The following is a 7,051-nucleotide window of genomic DNA, read 5'->3' on the forward strand; positions in this document are numbered from 1 at the left end:
TGCCTCAAAACTATTCTCTCTAACCTTCTCTCTCTGCCTCTCCCAATATACTGACCCCTCTACTCATAGATCTTGTATTCACCAGACTATGCTCAGATTCTGAATTCACTAATACACCTTTCCCACTCTCAGATCACAACCTTATCTCCTGCATGCTCTCCTCCATTACTTCAGACTCAATGTCACTGGAGTCCTCCAATCCTCCTCAAACCTGAAGAAATATTAACACAATTAATTAATTCATTAATTAATTTTCAAGACCTTTACTTCTTTCTGCAACAACTACTCTCACCTATTTCTGTATTCCGTTCTCCTGAGACATCTATAGCACATCTGAAACAGACTCTAGAAATAGTCCTTGATGAAGTGGCTCCAGCAACCCATCACACTCCACCTAGGCCTAGATGTTAACTGTCGCACTCTAAAGTAACAAGACACCTACAAAAACAAAGTTGAACGTCAGTGCGTAAACCTTGTACATCAAGATTCTTCCTCAAGTATAAGACTATGTAGCATTCCTATTGTAATGCCTGAGACACTACCAAACATATTTCCAAACCCTCATCTCTGCTCAAGCATCTTACTCAAGTGACTTCTTAATATATTCAAATCACTTCTCAATCCTCCCTCACCCAACCCACCAGCCCCTATCAATGCACAAGATCTTGCTTCCGACTGTAAGGACAACATTGACAAGATTTGAGATAAAATGTTATGCTCTTTCCCAGTCAGCGACCTGCTCAATGCACTACTTGAACTCTCTGGCACTCTCTTTTCATTTGATCCCACAAATGAAGATGAAGTATCAACAATTTTTCACCCTGCTACTTTACTACCTCACACAAAGTGGAAAGCTGCTCAATCAGATTGTAATGTCATTCAGGTGCTAAAAGGGGAGGGGTAATTCTGTGTAGGAAAAAAACTATGTTCCCTAATGCACACTGAGTGAATAATATTTCTACATAATAGTAGTCAGATAATACGGAGATCTTAGTTGCGTATATCTGCAGATATAGGGTTAAGCCCCCAGGCCGATCGACAAGGCTTCTCCGTCACTGGGGGTCCCTAATACTAGGTATGGGCCGGGGGTGCAGGACCCCACGATGTCGGCACAGGTCGGCCACCCCAGGTCAGCACACAGGTGAGAATTAATAAGGGTTAATAAGAAGCACAGAAGTGCTATGTAAGTGGTGTGATTAAAATAATGTATACAAAGTGATAGGAAAAATAATAAGTGTTAATAAAGTGTTAGGGTGTGCCGACCTGAAGCAGCCCAGCCATACCGACACAGGGGCCACCGCACCCCACACCCACCCCATAAATAATTACAAATATATCTGGGTTAAATTCCCAGTGTAAGGCCACATGGTAATGGCACCTACAGCATCTGAGAGCCAGCTCACCTGGGGATACCCCTGGCTTCCCCTATGGCACTTCTGGAGTCAGCAATCCCTCCTAATGCTGACCCATTTATGCCTCTCTATATAGAATACACAAAGTGGAAAGCTGCTCAATCAGATTGTAATGTCACTCAGGTGCTAAAAGGGGAGGGGTAATTCTGTGTAAGAAAAAAACTGTGTTCCCTAATGCACACCGAGTGAATAATATTTCTACATAATAATAGTCAGATAATACGGAGATCTTAGTTGCGTATATCTGCAGATATAGGGTTAAGCCCCCAGGCCGATCGACAAGGCTTCTCCGTCACTGGGGGTCCCTAATACTAGGTATGGGCCGGGGGTGCAGGACCCCACGATGTCGGCACAGGTCGGCCACCCCAGGTCAGCACACAGGGACCCCCAGTGACGGAGAAGCCTTGTCGATCGGCCTGGGGGCTTAACCCTATATCTGCAGATATACGCAACTAAGATCTCCGTATTATCTGACTATTATTATATAGTAATATTATTCACTCGGTGTGCATTAGGGAACACAGTTTTTTTCCTACACAGAATTACCCCTCCCCTTTTAGCACCTGAGTGACATTACAATCTGATTGAGCAGCTTTCCACTTTGTGTATTGTATATAGAGGCATAAATGGGTCAGCATTAGGAGGGATTGCTGACTCCAGAAGTGCCATAGGGGAAGCCAGGGGTATCCCCAGGTGAGCTGGCTCTCAGATGCTGTAGGTGCCATTACCATGTGGCCTTACACTGGGAATTTAACCCAGATATATTTGTAATTATTTATGGGGTGGGTGTGGGGTGCGGTGGCCCCTGTGTCGGTATGGCTGGGCTGCTTCAGGTCGGCACACCCTAACACTTTATTAACACTTATTATTTTTCCTATCACTTTGTATACATTATTTTAATCACACCACTTACATAGCACTTCTGTGCTTCTTATTAACCCTTATTCATTCTCACCTGTGTGCTGACCTGGGGTGGCCGACCTGTGCCAACATCGTGGGGTCCTGCACCCCCGGCCCATACCTAGTATTAGGGGCCCCCAGTGACGGAGAAGCCTTGTCGATCGGCCTGGGGGCTTAACCCTATATCTGCAGATATACGCAACTAAGATCTCCGTATTATCTGACTATTATTATGTAGAAATATTATTCACTCAGTGTGCATTAGGGAACATAGTTTTTTTCCTACTTTACTACCTCTCCTCTTGATCCTATACCCTTACAAATAAGTAAAGCTCTGTCTCAAGTACTCATCCCAACCTTAACTAAAATCTGTAATCTCTCTCAACTGACCATAATGCACGTTACACGTTATGCCACACACCGTAACACCCATTACACATTATGCCACACACCGTAATGCCCATTACACGTTATGCAACACACCTTAATGCCCATTACCGGTTATGCCACACCGATATGCCCATTTCATATTATGCCACACAATAATGCCCATTTCATATTATGACACACACCTTAATGCCCATTGCACGTTATGCCACACACCATAATGCCCATTACACGTAATGCCACACACCTTAACGCCTATTACAACTTACGTCACTCACCGTAATGCCCATTACACGTTATGCCAGACACTGTAATGCCCATTACACATTATGTCACATACAGGTATGCCGCTTCCACCATTTTATGCCCCACACACAATACTGTACCTTACAAATTATGCCCCCAGTAAGGCTTCTAATTACTTTTAAATTACTTGCTCGTTGCCAGGGGTCTCTTGCTTGTTGTCAGGAGTTTCATGCAGTCAGTACCATGCTTATTGTCAGGGATTTTTTGCTCATTGCCAGGGATCCCCCCTCCCACCCTGCCTGCAGCAGGTGCCGTGGGCTGCGTTGGCGCATACTGCAGCTGATACCATTGATGGAGGCAATCAGACGCTAGAGGACCCACTTGACCTCTAGCGTCTGGATAGCAGGAAGACAGACGCTAGAGGTTGTGGGACCTCTAGCGTCTGTCTCCCTCAATGGAGTCAGCTGCAGCGGGCACCCATGCAGCATTCCGGGCGCCCGCCCTGCACACACGTAGAACCGATCCCGTTTCTCTCTTTCTCTCTCTATATATATATATATACTGCACGTCACTGATATATACATACTGTACACACACACACTATCCTCAAAAGCCTATAATACTTGGCAAATGCAAGTACAATCAAAAAACAATGGGTGACTGGTGGATGGTTATGGCTAGAAGCAAACAAAAACAAAACAAAACAGGAATTCATATAAAAATACTTAACTGAAAGTAACAAGGACACACAGTCAATAAGAAACTGTTATGTGTAGCATCCACTGTGCCATTAGCAACCTGAGCATTGTTGTAAAATTGCTCTTTTACCTGAAACGGGGGTAGTCCTTTTCCAATTGCAAATGAATAAACTGCTTCAGGCAAGGCAGGAATGAACATGACCTGCTTCAGTGCCTGACACACAGTGGGCTCTGACATCCTTTCCATCACACCACCTGTAGTAAGGAATGATGCAAGCAGACACTGGATGCAAGTGCATGCATACAAACCTAATACAGTACATCCATCATCCGTCAGTAGTATGCATATCAGTGGCTCAAGGTTACTCTGCACATTCTTTGGAGATTCCAGAATTACATGAGGCGGTGGCCTTAACTCGCATAGGACCTGTGTCATACATCCCAAAGGAGCAGAGAATGCACTCCCTGGGTCTGACTGACCATGCCCCTTCACTGCTGCTCCTCTTCCTACACAATACATTGCAGCAAATGACCACAGAAAAACAGAGGAATGATGTTGTGTGCGGATTATTCAGGAGATTAGAACAATTCAATAAAGCAAACTGTGACCATACGCTAACTTTAACATGGGAAACTTCTGTAGAAGACATGTTTCTCACGCAGTTTATGAAACTTATAAGCAAGTGTATATAAAAATGTCAGACAGATACTATAGAAGCTAATTATGTTTTCCTAATAATAATTCCACCTTGAAGCATTCCATAGCAGCTCAAACATACGAGTTATTCAATGTTCAGCTGATTAGAGACAGGAAACTGTTAATGTTAACACACCATATTTTCTAAATGGTGTCTTGCCTCTGGTTACCATTTCTCACTCACGTCTTCTGTGCTACTTATAGATTTCCCTACAAAACAAATTCCACCTGTGTGTGAGTGAGTGAGAGTGTGTGAGTGCGATGGCCCTACCACTGCCGGGCCATTGCTGCTACCACAGCTAGTGGAGTGAGTGAGCAAGTAAGTAAGTGTGTGAGGGCCACGTTTCCGTGTGTGTAAATACTTTGTTCTTTACATAGTTGAATGTGCTGACAACAAAATCACACAAAAATTATCAATGGAAATCAAATTTATTAACCCATGGAGGTCTGGATTTGGAGTCACACTCAAAATTAAAGTGGAAAAACACACTACAGGCTGATCCAACTTTGATGTAATGTCCTTAAAACAAGTCAAAATGAGGCTCAGTAGTGTGTGTGGCCTCCACGTGCCTGTATGACCTCCCTACAACCCACACAAGTGGCTCAGGTAGTGCAGCTCATCCAGGATGGCACATCAATGCGAGCTGTGGCAAGAATGTTTGCTGTAAGGCCCCCCCCCCCACCCCGCACAAGTACTAAAAGAATCCCACAGCGGCGATGCTTTTGTACTTGTGGAGTAACTCCCGGCCAACGCAGCTCCTGCGGCTGGCCGGGAGTTGATCGTCACTGCCCCTGGTTGCAGTGGCTGCGTGAGACGCCCCACGCGCGGTCTGGCCCTGCCTGCATTGGCCGGACCGCGCCCCCCATAACGACGGCATAACGCTGCCGTGCCACCCCCTCCCGAACAGCGACCGCCTCTGCCTATCAATCAGGCAGAGGCGATCGCTAGGGAATGACGGCCTCCGGCCGTCTGGCATGCACCGGCGCAGTTCCGACCCGATCGCTGCGATTGACTGCAGCAAGCGATCGGGTCGGAATGATCCCCTTAATGTTCACTGCTTCCCCACATTATCCCCCACTGTTATGACAGTCTTGGATTTGTGAAGTCCCCTCAGGCTGTGGTGTTAATGCAGTCACACTGCTATCTGTAACAGAGGTGAGATGGAGCCCACTGTGTGCTGTCCTCTGCTCACTTATTATTGATACTGGCAGTGCTGATATATATTGCTGAGAGCAGTGTTCCCTTACTCTAACAGCCTGAAATAGCCAGTTTTGCACTTTGCTGGTCACAGTAGGTCTCTATGCAGAGCAGTGTGATCACCATTTGAACCAGGGACCCCGCTATTCAGGGCCCTGGTTTTTACTCACCAATCTTCTTATCTACAGCTCTGTTAGGGGTGGCGGCAGGCTGCCGGTCCCAGCGCTAGTCCTCAATCTGACTGCGGTGGAAGTACCCTCAGGACAGATCTCCTGTTAGCCGGGGACCCAGGGTCATACCTCTCTATTAGGTCTGGACGGGTCGTCGCCCCCCCCCCCCCCCCCTTCCCCCCCTAAATCTCACGAATCAGACAGGTAGTTGCCAGCTACCCTGTCTGAAAATAAGAAAGTTTAAAATGAATATGAAGAAAAACTCTGGATCCCCCCGGAGATGTGACCGGCTCTGAGGGCACATTTTTCTAATACTGAGCTGTGGGAGGGGGCATAGAGGGGAGGAGCCAGCACAGTCAGTTGAAGATTTCTTAAAGTGCACCGACTCCAGTGGACCCATCTATACCCCATTGTAATAAGCATTCCCCAGTATCCCCTAAGGATGCAAGAGAAATAACAGTTGCTTCTTTTGTATTTATTTCAGAGTTGGAAACACTGAAGGAGGCTTGCATCCTAGCTGAAATCTAGATTGCAGTTTTAAAATAAAGCTGCCAGGTATTTGTGTACAGTGTTTTCTCTGCATGCAAATGAAACAAAAAAAATAAATAAATCTTGTGTCTATTTAATAAACAAAGCCAACCCGATACATGTTAAAAAAAATATATATATATATTTTACCGCAATGTTGCTGTTTTTTGTTTAATTTAAATAAACATTTATGGCAAAAAAGTTTTCCTAAACAAAAAGTGATTTACCACAATGTTGCTATTTTTTTAATTTAAATGCTAATAAACATCTAGAGAAAAAAAAGTTTTCCCAAACAAAAAACGATGCATTGGCCGGGAATCGAACCCGGGCCTCCCGCGTGGCAGGCGAGAATTCTACCACTGAACCACCAATGCTTTAAAGTTTCTTTTTGTTCCAGAGCTTTAAGCAGCTGGCTTTCTATTTTTACATGCTAAATGTGTTCACACACCCACAGGCTATTTAGAAAAAAAGGAAAACTAGGAAGCCCGGCTAGCTCAGTCGGTAGAGCATGAGACTCTTAATCTCAGGGTCGTGGGTTCGAGCCCCACGTTGGGCGAACAATTATTTTGTCTTCATTAACATAACACTAAGCAGACTAGATATTGATATTTATAATAAAGAACAACTCAAACCAAGCTTACATATTTTCTTTACATTAAGTAAACCAGGTTGTACCGACTCCCCTTCAGAAAACAGAAAAAATAAAACAGTAAAGAAATGTCTGAATCATGACTTTACAGAACTTTGAAAACACTCTGAATTGTCTTTCAGAAGCACACTGCAGCAGTATCAGAACACTTCAGAACATTGGAAGT

The 7,051-nt window shown here is 44.8% G+C and overlaps 2 non-coding genes across 2 annotated transcripts; one reads left to right on the plus strand and one right to left on the minus strand.

Moving 5' to 3' along the window:
* Positions 1-6,539: 6,539 nt before the first annotated feature.
* Positions 6,540-6,610, minus strand: TRNAG-GCC (transfer RNA glycine (anticodon GCC)). The gene has a single exon. It is a non-coding gene; the product is annotated as a tRNA-Gly (tRNA).
* Positions 6,611-6,719: 109 nt separating this feature from the next.
* TRNAK-CUU (transfer RNA lysine (anticodon CUU)) lies at positions 6,720-6,792 on the plus strand. The gene has a single exon. It is a non-coding gene; the product is annotated as a tRNA-Lys (tRNA).
* The last annotated feature ends 259 nt before the right edge of the window (positions 6,793-7,051 follow it).

This window comes from Pseudophryne corroboree, chromosome 4 (genome assembly GCF_028390025.1).
Source record: "Pseudophryne corroboree isolate aPseCor3 chromosome 4, aPseCor3.hap2, whole genome shotgun sequence".
In the NCBI taxonomy this organism is placed as follows: Eukaryota; Metazoa; Chordata; class Amphibia; order Anura; family Myobatrachidae; genus Pseudophryne; species Pseudophryne corroboree.